We start from the raw sequence: 18,395 nt of genomic DNA, 5'->3' as shown, positions 1-18,395 counted from the left end.
AGGCTCACAAATGGTAAAGTAGTGTGCATGTGTCTCTTTCTCTCTCTCTTAAAATATTTTTATTTGGGAGTTGGGCGGTAGCACAGCGGGTTAAGTGCAGGTGGCGCGAAACACAAGGACTGGCATAAGGATCCCAGTTCAAGCCCCTGGCTCCCCACCTGCAGGGGAGTCGCTTCACAAGCAGTGATGCAGGTCTGCAGGTGTCTGTCTTTCTCTCCCCCTCTCTGTCTTCCCCCTCCTCTCTCCATTTCTCTCTGTCCTGTCCAACAACAATGACATCCAATGACATCAATAATAACTACAACAATAAAAAAACAACAAGGGCAACAAAATGGAGTAAATAAACATAAAAATATACATTTATTTATTTATTATTGGATAGCAACAGATAGGAATTGAGACAGAAGGGGGAGATAGAGAGGTAAAGAGGCAGAGAGACAATTGCAGCCTTACTTCATCACTCATGAAGCTTTCTCCTGCAGGTGGGGACCAGGAACTTAAACCCTGGTCCTTGTGCACTGTAATGTGAGTGCTTAACCAGGTGTGCCACCACCTGGTCCCTTTTTCTTCCTATTTCCCTTTTTTCTCAATTTCTGTTTCTATCCAATAAATAAAAAATAAATAAATAAATAAAAAGGAGACATTAACAAAACCATAGGGTAGGAGGGATACAACTCCACACAATTCCCACCACCAGATCTCCATATCCCATCCCCTCCCCCGATAGCTTTCCCATTTTTTATCCTCTGGGAGCATGGACCCAAGGTCATTGTGGGTTGCAGAAGGTGGAAGGTTTGGCTTCTGTAATTGCTTTCCCGCTGAACATGGGCGTTGACTGGTCGATCCATACTCCCAGCCTTTCTCTTTCCCTAGTGGGGAAGGGCTCTGGGGAAGCGGACACATTGGTGGGGTCGCCTGTCCAGGGAAGTCTGGTCATCATCATGCTGGCATCTGGAACCTGGTGGCTGAAAAGAGAGTTAACATACAAAGCCAAACAAATTGTTGAACAATTATGGACCCAAAGGCTGGAACAGTGCAGATGAAAAGATTGGCTAAATCTTAGAAGCTGGAATTTACTGCTGTGGTTAAGGAAAATTCCATAGATATAAGGAAAATTATAGGAATATAAGGAATATAATTTAATATAATATTATAAGGAAATATAAGGAAAATTATAATATAAGGAAATATAAGGAATATAAGGAAATATAAGGAAAATTCCATAGATCTGCTGTAACAATGGGCCAGTAACAGCATTTAGAAACTTTGGAAATGCAAGTCCATGAAGTCTATTGTAGACCAAATGAGTCAGAAGTTGTTTTTGGTAGGGCGGTAGCGTAGTCGGACCCTGGGAAGGATCCTGGCTCGTCTCCCTGGCTCCCCACCTGCAGGGGAGTAATTTCACAGGCAGTGAAGCAGGTCTACATGTGTCTATCTTTATCTCCCCTCCTCTCTTCCCCTCCTCTCTCCATTTCTCTCTGTCCTATCCAACAACAACATCAATAACAAAAATAACAACTACAACAACAATAAAAAAAAAAGGGCAACGAAAGGGAAAATAAATATTTTTTAAAAATTGTTTTTAATTTTTTATATTTATTTATTTTCTTTTGTTGCCCTTGTTTCCTTTTATTGCTGTAGTTACTATTGTTGTCGTCGTTGTTGGATAGGACAGAGAGAAATGGAGAGAGGAGGGGAAGACAGAGAAGGGGAGAGAAAGACACCTGCAGACCTGCTTCACTGCTTGTGAAGCGACTCCCTTGCAGGTGGGGAGCCAGGGGCTCGAATCGAGATTCTTAGCCGGTCCTTGCGCTTTGTGCCACCTGCGCTTCACCTGCTGCACTACCGCCCGACTCCCTGTTTTTCGTTTTTTTAAATCTGTATTTATTTGTTGGATAGAGACTGCCAGATATTGAGAGACTCCAGAAATTGAGAAGAAAGGGGTGATAGAGTGGGCGAAAGAAAGAGAGACACCTGCAGCACTGCTTCACCATTCGTGAAGTTTTCCTTGCAGCTGAGGACTGGGGGCTCAAACCTGGGACCTTGTGCACTATAACACGTGTGCTCAACAAGGTGCACTACCACCTGGCCCCATGTTTTAAATTTTTTATTATTATCTTTTTTTTTATTAGAGACAGTCAGAAATTGAGAGTGTAGGAGAGATAGAGAGGGAGAGAGACAGAGAGACACCCGCAACACTGCTTCACCAATTGCAAAGCTTTCCCGCTGCAGGTGGGAAACAGGGGCTTTGAACCTTTAGTCAGGTACACCACTGCACCAGTCTTCTGAGTCAGAAACTGAGAGTAAGGCCAGTAATCTATTTTCACAAAGTGATTCTGAAATGATTCTCAAACTGTGCCCTAAGATAATTCTTCGGGGCCAAGTGGTGACGCATCTGATTGGGTGCACATGTTACAATGTGCAAGGACCCGGGTTGGAGCCTCTGGTCAGGGGTTTGTAGTCACACTGGATTGATAAACATCAGTGAAAGGCTACAACCCATTGAGCCATTTCTCACAGGGGGAAGGGGAGATAGGCACCGGAGCATCACTTTGGTAAATGAGATGCTGAGGATCCAGCTAAGGACCTCATGCTTCTAAACTCAATACTCTGGACAGTGACCCACCTCCTGCATAAACTGAGGCAATCACACAGACTGTGTATGGGCTTGGGTGCAGGAACAGAGGTTAAGGATATTTGAGCTGAGGAGCCTTTTGATCTGCCATGGATGTTGTATGTAGAAGGCTCCTGGGCTGCTGTGCACCCGAAGCGTGTGTGTTCTGACTTTCTGCACACTTCTTGTGGGACTGGATCCTGCAAGCCTAACGCGTCTGCGCTCTGGGGTTGGAGACGCCCAGCTGTCTGGCCTAGAGTGGGCGGGGCCTGCAGTCGGGAGGAAACCAGCCCTCCGGTGACGAAAGGGAGTGCGTGAGGGGCAAGATGGCGGCGCCCTGCCGGCTCTGGAGCAAGTAAGTGGCTGGGCTGGAGGCCGGGCTCCGGAACCCCAGCAGCGGGGTTGGGCGTCTTGACTGTGGAGGAGCGGTGCAGCGTGTTCGGTGCGGAGGTCCCCGGCTCTGACCTCTATTCCTGAGTGACTTCTCTCCGCCTGACACTAGTGGCCCAGAAGTGGCGGTACTAGAGGCCCAGGGCAGTGACAAGGCCCAGCTCTGGGTCTCCCGGGAGCTGGAGAACCCTGAGAGGACACGAGAGACAACCACGTGGCGTAGTGTCAGCACTCCGTTGTTTCAGGGAGACCATCCTTATAGTAGGTCCAAATGCGCTCCCTTAGCACAGATTGGTTGTGCACAAATACATTGGTGGTTTTACTAAGTACAATCATTTACTAAACCTTATATATTTATGGGAGTACTAGCCACTGTGGTGGGAGCTCCTTGTCGTTCAGATCCTCTCAAAATTTTTATTATTTAGTCTTTAAAATTTTAAAATATTCATTTATTTATTTTGAATAGAGACAGAAAGAAATAGTGAGGGGAGGGGGAAATAGTGCGGGAGAGAGACACCTGCAGACCTGCTTTATCACTTGTGAAGCTTTCCCCCTGCAAGTGGGGACCAGGGGCTGAACCCGGATCCTTGCACACTGTAATGTGTGCCGCTTAACCAGGTGCGCCACTGCCTGACCCCTATTATTTAGTTTCTATTATTCACGTCTATAGTTGTGGAAAGTGGACCCAGTGTAGCTTACATTAAGCACGCAGGCCAGCTCCACAGCTTTATAACGGTGTAGCTGCTATTGACTTGTAATCTGTTAATCAATAGACCAAAGCAGATACCCATAACCACTTAGACACAAACTTCACTTTCATGGGAGTGGGGGTGGGGGTGTATATGTTTTTGTTTACACACTTTTAGAAACTAATTGTTCACACAGCTGGGACTCTCCCTTTAATTCAGCCTTCCTTCATGCCATTTATGTGAGCTTTGCTTGTGGTTGGGCTTCCCCCTCATCCCTTTCCCCTACCCCCAACCCTCACAGAGAGAAAGATTATAGAAAGGATCTGCTGCTCCTGAAGTTTTTTTCTTTGCATAGTGCTCCCCTGTGGAGCTAGGTACTCTAATGCTGATCCTTGCCTTTGGTAAAAGTGTGTGTGCTCTACTTTATGAGCTATCTCCTAATGCCATTTTATTTATCATAATGAGAGAGACACAGAAAGAGAGAGACAGCAATAGATAGATACCAGAGCATAGCTCAGCTCAGGTGTAGTTTATGGTGGTGCAGGGGATTAAACCTGGGACCCCAGAGCCTCAGGCATGAAAGTCTTGCATAACCAACATGCTGTCTCCCCAGCCCACCAGCTTCCTTCCTTCCTTCCCTCCCTCCTTCCTTCCTTTCTTTTTTCCTTTCTTTCTTTCTTCCTTTCTTCCTTTCTTTCATGCAAGACTACAACAGTTAGATCCAGTTGATCTGGTTTATTTGTCTTCGCTCATTATAAGTAATAATATGTGATTTAGGGCAGGGGTAGACAGCATAATGGTTATGCAAACAGACTCTCATGCTTGAGGCTCCAAGTCCCAGGTTCAGTCCCCTGCATCACCATAAGCTAGAGCTGAGCAGTGTTCTGGTTAAGGAAAAAAATAACAAAATGATAACAATGTGTAATATATATACAATTTTTGGGGGGTAGAGACTGAGAAAAATTGAAAGGAAAAGGGAGATAGTGGGAGAGAGATATGCAGCACTGTTTCACCACTTGTGAAGCTTACTCACTACAGGTGGGGGCTGGGACTTGGAGCCTGGATCATTACGCATGTGTATACACTCAACCAGGTGTGCTACTGCCTGCCTCCCCATGATATATTTTTTACATGCAAAAATGTGTCATGTCTTTTTTAAAATTTTTATTTATAAAAGGAAACGATGACAAAAAATATAGGATAAGAGGGGTACAACTCCACACAGTTCCCACCACCAGAACTTTGTATTCCATCCCCTGCCCTGATAGCTTTCCTATTCTTTATCCCTCTGGGAGTATGGACCCAAGGTCTCTATGTGGTGCAGAAGGTAGAAGGTCTGGCTTCTGTAATTGCTTCCCCGCTAAACGTGGGCGTTGACTGGTCAATCCATACTCCCAGCCTGTCTCCCTTTTTCCCTAGTGGGGAAGGGATCTGGGGAAGCGGGGCTCCAGGAAACATTGGTGGGATTGTCTATCCAGGGAAGACTGATTGGCATCATCCCAGCATCTGGATCCTGGTGGCTGAAAAGAGAGTTAACATGTAGAACCAAACAAATTGTTGACTAATCATGAGCCTAAAGGCTGGAATAGTTCAGATCAAGAGTTGGGGAATCTCCATTTTGTAGAAGTTAGTAGTGCTATTTTAGTTATATTCCAAAGAGCCCATGACTATACTAATTTTTTTTTCCTGAGCGTGACATCTGATATGCAGGTGGATCCAAGTTATTGTCTGGGGAGATGATGCCATGGCTAGAAAAAGGACCAGAAAGCTGGATCAGGGAAGAGAGTAGCTCCCTAATATGGGAAATATTATATACATATTATATATATTATATACAATATTATATACATTATATACAATATGTGTATACATATTATTGACTGTAAACCCCATTGATTTGATGTGATCTGGGGCCCATATTCAGCTTAGGAGCTTGCCTATATGACCTCTGCATCCCTGTAGATCTGAGCTCATTCCTTCATGAGTAGGAACATTCCAAGCTGCCCCAATTTCAGGACCCATCTTCCTCAGGTGTTGCATAGAATATGTTGTCCAGCCTCCCTTTAGAGGATGGAACATTCACTACCGTTGTTGATCCAAGTTGAGGGCAAGGTCCTATGGGGGCCCACAAAAGGGGCCTATTAGAGATGGCTGGTAACAATGGAGAGAGGGATCTGTTCAAGGTCTAGGCCCATCATGTCTGTTTGGAAATCTCAGGACTCCACAACTAGGGCCCCAGCTGATGGGGTGGCCTGATAGTGACTAAAGAGTCATTAAAGTATGCCAGTCTCTTGCCCTTATTCAGCTTTTGCAGTCCTTGCTTTGATAAGGATAGCTTGGAGTGACTGAGGGAAGTATAATAGAAAGTAGGTGAGGAGGGTATCTAAGTCTAAGCAGACACTATTTCATTAGGAACTTTATAGTGTCTTTTTAGGTCTTTCTACTTGCTTGCTGCATATATTAACTCACTGCAGACTACTGTACTTTTGCTTTCAAGTATATATTTTGTCCCAACTTATGGATACATGTGAACATATGCTCTGTCTCACAGGACCTGGTCTATATCTAGGTTTTGGGACTTTGTTAGGAAGTGAACTACCTGAAATGGAATTAGAGACTCCTATGAAAGGAAAGGTCTTACCCGAGTAATGAGGCTGAAGGGTTGACATTCCACACCTGATGTCTCTGGACACTGTCTGAAGTGAAGCTTGCTGAGGTGGTACTCGATGCATTGATTAGGTTGGGATCAGCAGATGCAATGGCAAACGCTAGAAGAAGAAGCAGATGCAATAAATATCATTTGGTATGAATTAAGAGAAGCATGCAGGAAAGTGAGCCCCACCCTGGAGATTCCAGGACTGGGGGAGATATGGGCTTTATAGAAGAAATGGGAGGTTCCTGCTGTCTTATGGTTTAAGAAGGCAATAGATAGTTATTGCTGTAATCAAATTATTTGGCAATTGGGTTAACTGAAAATCCCTTTGTTAGGATTTGCTGTATCATATACAACATCACCATAATTTATGTCCTTTGATATTATTTGTATATAGCTGTGTCTTATAGAGTAATGCCACCAGTTGCTTCTGTTCTCCCAGGTCTAAGCATTTAAGACAGTCAATATTTCAAAGACTCAGCCTGTGGTCTGTGCATTAAAAAGTTTGAGACATTCATGTGGTCTGGGAGCTGGCGCAGTGGATAAAGCATTGGATTCTCAAGCATGAGGTCCCAAGTTGAATCCCAGGCCAGAGTGATGTCTGATTCTTTCTTTCCTATCTTTCTCATTAATAAATAGATTATTATTTTTTTTAATTTTTTTTAAAGATTTTATTTATTTATGAGAAAGCCAGGAGGAGAGAGAAAGAACCAGACATCACTCTGGCACATGTGCTGCCGGGAATCAAACTCAGGACCTCATGCTTGAGAATCCAAAGCTTTATCACTGCGCCACCTCCCGGACCACAGATTATTTTTTTAAAATAAGTTTTGACAATAATTTTCCTGTCATATTAATTAAATAATGATTTATATGACTACAAGTTAATAGGAATGTACATAAAAACCTTTCCGGGAGTCAGGCGGTAGCACAGCAGGTTAAGCGCACATGATGCGAAGAGCAAGGACCAGCGTAAGGACCATCCTAGTTCGAGGCCCCGGTTCCCCACCTGCAGGGGATTCACTTCACAGGCAGTGAAGCAGGTCTACAGTGCCTCTCTTTCTCTCCTCCTCTCTGTCTTCCCCCTCTCTCTCTCCATTTCTCTCTGTCCTATCCAACAATGACGACATCAATAATAACTACAACAAAAATAAAAAACAAGAAGGGCAACAAAAGGGAAAATAAATAAACATTAAAAAAAAAAAACAGGGAGTCGGGCTGTAGCGCAGCGGGTTAAGCGCAGGTGGCGCAAAGCACAAGGACCGGCATAAGGATCCCGGTTCAAACCCCGGCTCCCCACCTGCAGGGGAGTCCCTTCACAGGCGGTGAAGCAGGTCTGCAGGTGTCTATCTTTCTCTCCTCCTCTCTGTCTTCCCCTCCTCTCTCCATTTCTCTCTGTCCTATCCAACAACAATAATAACTACAACAATAAAACAACAAGGGCAACAAAAGGGAATAAATAAATAAAATAAATATTAAAAAAAAAAAAACATTCCTACCACCAAAAAACTGTGTCCCATCCCATTCCACCACCACCCCTTGCCCCCAGTGAAGTTGAACATCCACCCTCACCGTCAACCCAGAGATTTTTCTTTGGTGCCCTACTCCAAACTCAGTCAAATCCTGCTTTGAGTTTCCCTTTCTGTTCTTCTTTCTCAATTTCTGTCTATTAGCGGGATCATCCTATACTTGTCTTTGTCTTTCTGATTTAGCTCACATAACATAATTCCTTCTAGCTCCATCCAAGATAGGTCAGAGAAGGTGGGTTCATTGTCTTTTAATAGCTGCTAGTATTCATATATATATATATATCACAGCTTTCTCAGCCATTCATCTGTTGTTGGGCACTTGGGTTGTTTCCAGGTTTTAGCTATTATGAATTGTGCTGTTATGAACATAGGTGTACACATACCTTTTAGGTTGGGTGTGATTTAGTCCTTGGGGTATATCCCTAGGAAAGGAATTACTGGGTCATGTTTAGCCTAGTGACAGTTCTCCAGACTGCTCTCCACAGAGGTTGGACCAATTTACATTCCCACCAGCAGTGCAGAAGGGTTCCTTTGACCCCACAACCTCTTCAGCATTTGTTACTGCTGTCCTTTTTGATGTATGCCTTTCTCACAGGGGTGAGGTGGTATCTCAGTGTTGTCTTTATTTGCATTTCTCTGACAATCAGTGACCTGGAGCAATTTTTCATGTGTTTGTTAGCCTTTTAGATCTCTTCTGTAGTAAATGTTCTGTTCATATCCTCTGCCCATTTTTGAATGGGGTCATTTGCTTTTTTGTTGCTAAGTTTGCTGAGCTCTTTGTATATTTTAGTTATTAGTTGCTTGTCTGATGTATGGCATGTGAAGATCTTCTCCCATTCTGTGAGGGGTCTCTTTGTTTCTGTGATGGTTTCTTTGGCTGTGCAGAAGGTTTTCAATTTGATGTAGTCCCATTGGTTTGTTTCTGCTTTAGTATTCCTTGCAATTGGGTTTATATCATCAAAGATGTCCTTGAAGTTTAGGTGGGAAAGTGTTTTACCAATGATTTCCTCTATGTATTTGATAGTTTCTGGTCTAACATCCAGGTCTTTGATCCATTTGGAGTTGACTTTTGTTTCTGGTGAGATAAAGTGGTTCAGTTTCATTCTTTTGCATGTTTCAACCAGTTTTCCCAGCACCATTTACTGAAGAGAGCCTCCTTTCTCCATTTAATATTTTGGGCCCCTTTATCAAATATTAGATGTCCATGGGTGGGGGGGTTTAGTTCTGGGCTTTTAATTCTGTTCCACCGGTCTGTGTGCCTATTTTTTTTCCCCTAGTACCAGGCTGTTTTGATGATGATTGCCTTATAATATAGTTTGAGATCTGAGAGTGTGATGCCTCCATTTCTCTTTCTTTTCCTGAAGATGGTTTTGGCAATTCTAGGTGTTTTCTGGTTCCAGATAAATGACTGTTTTTTTTTTTCTATTCTCTTAAAGAAGCTTGGTGGAACTTTGATGGGTATCACGTTACATTTGTATATAGCTCTGGGGAGAATATTCATTTTGATGATATTTATTCTTCCAATCCATGAGCATGGGATGTCTTTCCATTTCTTGGTTATCAATTTATATTTCCTTGAATAGTGACTCATAGTTTTCTGTATACAAGTCTTTCACTTCTTTGGTCTGGTTTATTCCTATTGATTTTGCTGCAACAGTGAATGGGAGTGATTTCTGGTTATCCTCTGCTTTGGATTTAGTGTTTGCATAAAGAAATGCCACTGATTTTTGTACATTGATTTTGTAGCCTGACACCTTGCTATATTGCATAATAACTTCCAGATGCTTTTGGCTGGATTCTTTAGGTTTTTCTATGTATACTATCATATCTTTAGGTTTTTCTTTTTTTTTATTGGGGAATTAATGTTTTACATTCAACAGTAAGTACAATAGTTTGTACATGCATAAGATTCCTTAGTTTCCCATATAACCCCCGCTGGGTCCTCTAAATCCTTCTTGGACCTATATTCTCCCCATCCACCCACCCCATATGGCACCACTTTGGTGCCATATGCCAATTCCATTTCAGGTTCTACTTGTTTTTTTTTTTTTTCCTTCTGATCTTGTTTTTCAACTTTGGCCTGAGAGTGAGATCATCCCATATTCATCTTTCTGTTTCTGACTGGTTTCCATTTCAGGTTCTACTTGTTTTTTTTTTTTTTCCTTCTAATCTTGTTTTTCAACTTTGGCCTGAGAGTGAGATCATCCCATATTCATCTTTCTGTTTCTGACTGGTTTCACTTAACATGAATTTTTTAGGGTCCATCCAAGATCGGCTGAAAACGGTGAAGTCACCTTTTTTTTTTACAGCTGAGTAGTATTCCATTGTGTATATATACCACACCTTGCTCAGCCACTCATCTGTTGTTGGACACCTGGGTTGCTTCCAGGTTTTGGCTATTACAAATTGTGCTGCCAAGAACATATGTGTACACAGATCTTTTTGGATGGGTGTGTTGGGCTCCTTAGGATATATCTCCAGGAGAGGAATTTTAGGGTCATAGGGTAGGTCCATTTCTAGCCTTCTGAGAGTTCTCCAGACTGTTTTCCACAGAGGCTGGGCCAATTGACATTCCCACCAGCAGTGTAGGAGGGTTTCTTTGACCCCACACCCTCTCCAGCATTTGCTGCTGTTACCTTTTCTGATGTATGACATTCTCACAGGAGTGAAGTGGTATCTTGTTGTTGTCTTTATTTGCATTTCTCTGACAATCAGAGACTTGGAGCATTTTTTTTATGTGTTTCTCGACCTTTTGGATCTCTTCTGTGGTGAATATTCTGTACATGTCCTCCCTCCGTTTTTGGATGGGGTTATTTGTTGTCTTGTTGTTGAGTTTGGCAAACTCTTTATATATGTTGGTTATCTTTAGGTTTTTCTATGTATACTATCGTATCATCTGCAAATAGTGAGAGCTTGACTTCTTCCTTTCCAATCTGTATTCCTTTGATTCCTTTCTCTTGATTTCGCATGATTTTCAGGATTACTGTGGTGTCAGTTGTGATATCTCTTCTATCATTTACAATTCTGTTGATTTGAATCTTCTCCCTTTTTTTTATTTTTATTTTTTTTAGTGAGTCTGGCTAGGGGTTTGTCAATCTTGTTTAATTTTCCAAAGAACCAACATTTGGCTTCATTGATCTTTTGTATGGTTCTCTTATTTTTGATGTTTATTTCTGCTCTAATTTTAGTGATTTCTGTCCTTCTGGTTGCTTTAGGATTCCTTTGTTCCTCTTCCTCTAAGTCCGTAAGGCGTGCAGTAAGGTGTTTATTTGAGTTTTTCCCTTGTTCTCTAATGTGTGCTTGTATAGCTATGAGTTTCCCTCTTAGTACTGCTTTAGCTATGTCCCAAATATTTTGATAGCTTGTATCTTCATTTTCATTTGTTTCAAGGTACACTTGAATTTATTGCTTGAATGCCTCTTTGGCCCAGAGGTTATTAAGCAGCATGTTGTTGAGTTTCTAAATTGTGTGACTTTTGGTAATTTTCTGTTTGTTGTTGAATGTTAGCTTTTCTTCACTGTGGTCTGAAGAGATACTTGGGATAATTTCAGTACTCTTGAATTTGTTGGCATTGTTTGTGGCCTAATATGTGGTATGTCTTTTGAGGATGTGCTGTGTGGATTTGAAAAGAATGTGTATTCCAGTTTCTTGAGGTGAAGAACTCTGAAAATGTCCAGGAGGTCTAGTCTGTCCATCTCTGCCGGGCTAGCTTTGCGGGCGGGAGACAGGCGACCGGAGACTCATGGCTGAGTGGTACGCAGTTCAGTCTTTATTCATGTGGAAGGCAGTGCCATCTCTAATCACAATCCTGTCCATATATATACTCACCAAGTAGGGTGGAAACAGGATGTGACATAGAGAGGGTGGAGCGAAAAAAGACTGGTGGAAATCAGGGTGTACTAGGAGAGGGGGCGGGGCAAAAAGACATCGTGAACCAGTGGGGATTAAACCAATGCCCTGCAGGCAGGGCGGTGCTTAGTTAACAGTGTTTATGTAAACAGAATACAGTGTTAAGCATGGGGGATTAAACCAATGAAACAGAAGGGGTTTTAGAAGCCTCATTAGAAGCATACCAACACATCTCTTCATTTAATTCTCTTGTTTCTCTGTTGATTCTCTGTTCAGTTGATCTGTCTAAGTGTGAGAGTGAGGTGTTGAAGTCTCCCACTATTATTGTATTACTATTGATGTATTTTTGTAGTTCTTTCAGTAGGTGTTTGATGTATTTACATGGGCCCTCATTGGGTACATAGATGTTAATAATTGTTAAATCTTCTTAGTTGATTGATCCTCTAATCATTATGTAATGACCTTGCCTATCTTTTATTACTTTATTTAATTTAAAGTCTATTGTATCAGATATGAGAATGGCTGTTCTTGTCTTTTTTTGTGGTCCATTAGCTTGTATAATAGTTTTCCATTGTTTCACTTTAAGTCTGTGTTTGTCTTGTTGGCTCAGGTGGGATTCTTGCAAGCAGCATATGGTTGGATTGTATTTTCTCACACTCTGTGCCTTTTAATGAGTGAGTTTAAGCCACTGACATTTATTGATATTATGGATTTAGGGTATTGTAGTGCCATTATTCAACAATTTTTTATTTGCTCTGATATATGGCAAGTATTATGGTGATGTTCTTATTTATAGGAGGTCTTTTAGAATCTCTTTCAGGACAAGCTTGATGATGTTTGCCTCCTATAACTGTTGCCTGTCTGAGAAGGTTTTGATTCCTCCATCTAGTTTGAATGAAAGTCTAGCAGGTTATATTATCCTTGGTTTAAACACTTTTTCATTGAGGGCTTAATAGATATCTTGCCATTATCTTCTGGCTTTTAGAGTTTGAGTGGGGAAGTCTGCTGATAGTTACATACAGGGTTTTCCCTGTATGTAACTTTTTGTTTTTCTTTTGCAGCCTTTAGGATCCTTTCTTTATCCTTGCTTCTTTTCATTGTAACTATGATGTGTCTTGTTGTCTTCAGGTCTGGGTTGATTCTGTTTGGGACTCTCTGGGTCTCTTGGATCTTAATGTGCTTTCAGTTGTTTAGGTCTGGGAAGTTTTCTCCTATTATTTCCTCTAGTTTGTTTACTTCCCCTTCCTCTCTTTCTTCCTCTGGTAGGCCAATTATACGAATGTTACTTCTTTTGAGATCATCCCATATGTCTCTGTTGTTGTTGTTTTCAGTGTCTCTCAATCTCTTTTTTTAGCTCTTTGACCTCTTTCTTAGTTTTCTTTAGCTCATCCTCTGTCTAATTCTGTTTTCTACTTCTGTTAATTTGCTTTCCCATCCATCAGAATCCTTCTTTAGTTCAGTTGTAGTATTAGCTTCTTCTGCTAATTGGCCTTTTAGCTCAGCTATTTCAGCTTTCAGTTCTCTAATTACCTCGAGGTAGCTAGTATTTTTTTTTTTGAGGGTCTCATCTCTTGTTTCCCTATTTCTGATAGCCTTTCCTCCATTAGTTGTCTTCATTTCTGTGATTATTAGGTTTATTATTGTTTGCATACTTTCCTTATCTATGGTTACTTCTGACTGATTTGGAGTTTCTTCTGGGCTCCTGTCCTGATTTAGCAGCTTTATTTGCTCTTGATTTAACCTTCTGTTTTTTTTATTGATGTGGTTTTATTTTTCTATTCTGTCATTCTTCAGTTGTTGTGTTTTGAGTACAAGCCATGCTATACTAAAGTCTTTTCAGAAATGCAGTCACAAACCTCAGAAATTATAGTAACAACTAAAGCAAGGATTGATGCAGTTCAACAATACCAGTTAGCCAAACAACACCTCTAGCCCAAGAAAAAAAAAAAAGAAGGGAAAAAAGGCAAAGCAAGAATAGATAATTATGCAAATCTACTGTCCACTATAAATTCTAAGGATAGCAAGCAAGAGGAGAAATGAATGTAGAAAAGAGAAGTACACACATAGAGAGACAACACTCCGAGTCATATTTCTCCCACAAAATAGTTCACAAGCGAGTGTCAGTGAATTCAGCAAAGAAGAAGAAAAAAGAGCAGTGAAAGGAAAGAGGGTTTTTTTTTTGTTAATAAATATTTATTTCCTTTTTATTGTTCTTGTTTTTTTATTGTTGTTGTAGTTATTGTTGATGTCATTGGTGTTGGATGGGACAGAGAGAAATGGAGAGAGGAGGGGAAGACAGAGGGGGAGAGAAAGACAGACACCTGCAGACTTGCTTCACTGCTTATTGCTCTTGTTTTATTGTTGTAGTTATTATTGTTGTTATTGATGTTGTCATTGTTGGATAGGACAGAGAGAAATGGAGAGAGGAGGGGAAGACAGAGAGGGGGGAGAGAAAGATAGATACCTGCACAGTTGCTTCACCGCCTGTGAAGCGACTCCCCTGCAGGTGGGGATCTGGGGGCTCGAACCGGGATCCTTACACTAGTCTTTGTGCTTTGCGCCACCTATGCTTAACCTGCTGCACTACGGCCTGACTCCCTTGTTTTTTTGTTGTTGTTGTTTTTTCAATTAGCTAAGAGAGAAAAAGGAGTGTGGAGGGAAGAAGAAGAGAGAAACAAGTTCCTCCCACAATGGATAGGACACCTAGTCACCTATCAATGGAAAAAGCAACATCAGTTAATTTTGGTCAACCTGAAGAGGAGGGAAAAGGGACATGCATATATAATAATAGCAATAAAATGAAATAGAGTAAAAAAACAGTCAGTCTGCAGCTTGGACCACTCCAGATTAGCTGCATGCAGCCTGATCCCATTCCTAAACCAAGCAAAGACAACCAATTATAAGAAGTATGGGGGGGGGGGGGTCGGCGGTGGCGCCAAGTGCAAGGACCACCGTAAGGATCCCAGTTCAAGCTCCCGCTCCCCACCTGTAGGGGAGTCGCTTCACAGGGGGTGAAGCAGGTCTGCAGGTGTCTGTCTTTCTCTCCCCCTCTCTGTCTTCCCCTCCTCTCTCCATTTCTCTCTGTCCTATCCAACAACAATGACATCAAAAGCAACAATAACTACAACAACAATAAAACAAGGGAAACAAAGGGGAAAATAAATAAATAAAAATAAATAATAAAATTTTTTTTAAAAAAAGAATAACTGGAACATTCAAAAAAAAAAAAGAAGTATTGGGAGTCGGGCGGTAGCACAATGGGTTAAGTGCAGGTGGCACAAAGCACAAGGACCAGTGTAAGGATCCTGGTTCGAGCCCCCAGCTCCCCACCTGCAGGGAGTCGCTTCATAGGCGGTGAAGCAGCTGTGCAGGTATCTTTCTCTCCCCCCTCTCTGTCTTCCCCTCCTCTCTCCATTTCTCTCTGTCCTATCCAACAATGACAACATCAATAACAACAGTAATAACTACAACAATAAACAAGGGCAACAAAAGGGAGAGGCTGGCCAACCCATAGGGGCTGGTTCTAGGTTGGGGGGGGGAGAGTGAGTTCAGAAATAGTCAAGCCAAAGATTTTCCTTTCTTTGTCCTTTTGGCCTCTGTTTGCCAGCCCAAGAGTGCGTTATAGGACTTTTTTTTGGTGTCACCCTGACATCCCCCCTTATTCACCCTTTCACAGATGGTGCAGATATCCTACCCTCTCCAGAGAATCCCAAGTTGTAAGCTGCTTTTTTTTGGAACTCACACCAGGTGTTGTCTCCAAGTCACCATCTTGGCTCATGTCCTTTCAGACAACCCAGTATATATGTGTGATTAGCATGTTTCTTCACCTAAATTTGGAAGTATTCTTTCAGAAGAAGACTTTTACAGTCTGGCAAATGCCTGCCATTCAACTATAAGCCTTTTAAATTTCTAGGTTGGGAGTGGAGATGGTAATGAAGGAAAAAACTACTGTGTTCCCTGGGGTGGCACAGTGGATAAATCACTGGACTCTCAAGCATGAGGTCCCGAGTTCAGTCCCCAGCAACACATGTACCAGAATGATGTCTGGTTCTTTCTTTCTCTCTTCCTATCTTTGTCATAAATAAATAAAATCTTTTATTTTTATTATTTTTTTTTTTCCTCCAGGGTTATTGCTGGGCTCGGTACCTGCACCATGAATCCACCACTCCTGGAGGCCATTTTTCCCCCTTTTTGTTGCCCTAGTTGTTGCAGCCTCGTTGCGGTTATTATTGCCATTGTTGATGTTGCTTTGTTGTTGGATAGGACAGAGAGAAATGGAGAGAGGAGGGGAAGACAGAGAGAGAGGGGAGAGAAAGATAGACATCTGCAGACCTGCTTCACCGCCCGTGAAGCGACTCCCCTGCAGGTGGGGAGCCGGGGGCTCGAACTGGGATCCTTATGCCGAAATCTTTTATTTTTTAAAAAATATTTTTATTCATTATTGGATAGAGACAGAGAGAAATTGAGAGGAGAGGAGGAGATAGGAAGAGAGACAGAGAGATACCTGCAGCCCTGCTTCACCATTCTCAAAGCTTTCCCACATAGATGGAGACCAAGGGCTGCAGCTTGGGTCCTTGGACATTTTAACATGTAGTGCACATGTTATAATGCACAGGACCTGGATTCAAGCTTCTGTTGCCTGCCTGGGGTCACAGTTAGGAGGGAACTTCATGAGTGGTGAAGCAGTGTTGCAGGTATCTCTTTTCTCACTCCCTATCTATTATATTCCATCCCACTTAACTTCTCTTTGTTTTTATCCAATAAATAAAATTTTAAAAATAAATAAAAATGTTTGAGCCCCTGCCTCCTCACTTTCAGGGGGTTGTTTCACAAGCAGTGAAGCTGGGCTGCAGGTGTCTGTCTTTCTCCTCCTCTCTGTCTTCCCCTCCTCTCTCAATTTCTCTTTGTCCTATCCAACAAAAGCAGCAGCAGCAACAATAACAACAGCAATTGAAAAAAAAATGGCCACCAGGAACAATAGATTCATGGTAAATTCAAGCTCCAGTGATCACCCAGGAGGCAAAAATAAATAAATAAATAGGGAGTTGGGCAGTAGCATAGACAGTTAAGCACAGGTAGCACAAAGCTCAAGGAATAAGGATCCCAGTTCCAGCCCCTAGCTCCCCACCTGAGTGCTGTCCCTCCACAAGCAGTGAAGCAGGCCTCCAGATGTCTATCTTTCCTCCTCTGTCTTCCTCTGCTCTCTCCATTTCTTTCTTTTTTAAAAAAAATATTTATTTATTTATTTATTCCCTTTTTTGCCCTTGTTTTTTATTGATGTTGTAGTTACTATTGTTGTTCTTATTGATGTTGTCGTTGTTGGATAGGACAGAAAGAAATGGAGAGAGGACGGGAAGAATGGGGGGGGGGGGAGAAAGACACCTTCAGACCTGCTTCACCACCTTTGAAGCGACTCCCCTGTAGGTGGGGATCCAGGGGCTCGAACCAGGATCCTTACTCTGGTCCTTTTGCTTTGCACCACCTGCGCTTAACCCACTGCACTACCTCCCAACTCCCTTCTCTATTTCTTTTCTGTCCTATCCAACAACGATGACATCATTAACAACAACAATAATAACTACAACAATAAAACAACAAGGGCAACAAAAGGAAATAAATAAATATTTTTAAATAAATAAATAAATAAAATAAAAATATTTATTTATGAGAGAGGCCATTCCAAAGCATCACTCTGACACATGTGATACTGAAGTTCAAACTCAGGACCTAATGCTTGAGAGTCCAGTGCTTTTATCTACTGTGCCACATCCCAGGCTATTGTAGGTTTTCTTCATGGGATTCTGGGGATTGAACCCAGGAACTTCACATATGCATGATATAATAGTATGACTTTTCTGGGTCAGTTGTTTGTTTGTTTGTTTACCAGAGCACTGCTCAGCTCTGGCACTTTGGACCCTCATGCACTGAGAGTCTCTTTGCATAACCACTATGCTGTATATCCTGGGCTAGTTTTTTTTTTTTAATATTTATTTATTTTACCAGGGCACTGCTTTCTGTCTTATGGTAATACAGGGGATTGAACCTGGGACTTTGGATCCTCAAGCACGAGAATTTCTTTGCATAACCATTGTGCTATCTATCCCCGCCCTATTTATTTATTTTAAAAATATTTTAATATATTTATTTATTTATTTTCCCTTTTGTTGCCCTTGTAGTTATTATTGTTGTTGTTATTGATGTCGCCGTTGTTGGATAGGACAGAGAGAAATAGGGAGAGGAGGGGCGACAGAAAGTGGAGAGAAAGATAGACACCTGCAGACCTGCTTCACCACCTGTGATGCGACTCCCCTGCAGGTGGGGAGCCAGGGGCTCGAACCAGAATCCTTAGTCCTGTCCTTGCGCTTTGCACCACCTGCACTTAACCTGCTGCACTGCCGCCTGACCCCCTTATTTATTTTTAATTTTGGATAAAGACAGATATTTATTTGATTTCAAGAGAGAAGGGGGGAAATAGAGATAGATAGACAGACAGACAGGCAGGCAGGCAGACAGATAGATGGGTAGGCAGGCACATGCAGCACTGCTTCATTGCTAGGAAAGCTTTCTTCCTACAGGTGGTGAAAACTTGAACCTGAATCCTTGTGCACTGTAATGTGTGAAGTCACTCAGGTACACACTACCCAGGCCCCTTCTAGCCCAGTTTTTCATTC

At 42.0% G+C, this 18,395-nt stretch overlaps 1 protein-coding gene across 3 annotated transcripts in view; it reads left to right on the top strand.

Moving 5' to 3' along the window:
• Positions 1–2,899: 2,899 nt before the first annotated feature.
• The window catches only part of RPAP1 (RNA polymerase II associated protein 1), a 53,125-nt gene continuing 37,629 nt past the window's right edge, over positions 2,900–18,395 (top strand). Inside the window, exon 1 of one of the 3 annotated variants that reach the window (XM_007536480.3) lies at positions 2,900–2,969. The gene's annotated coding sequence lies outside the window, so the exon portion shown is untranslated. Of the gene's footprint in view, positions 2,970–3,032; positions 3,266–18,336; positions 18,355–18,395 lie in introns of those variants that run through there. The other 2 variants (XM_060175052.1, XM_060175051.1) reach the window with 2 other exon arrangements.

This window comes from Erinaceus europaeus, chromosome 16 (assembly GCF_950295315.1).
Source record: "Erinaceus europaeus chromosome 16, mEriEur2.1, whole genome shotgun sequence".
Taxonomy (NCBI): Eukaryota; Metazoa; Chordata; class Mammalia; order Eulipotyphla; family Erinaceidae; genus Erinaceus; species Erinaceus europaeus.
The sequence above is the reverse complement of the archived record's forward strand: the minus strand, read 5'-3'. Positions and strand labels throughout refer to the sequence as shown.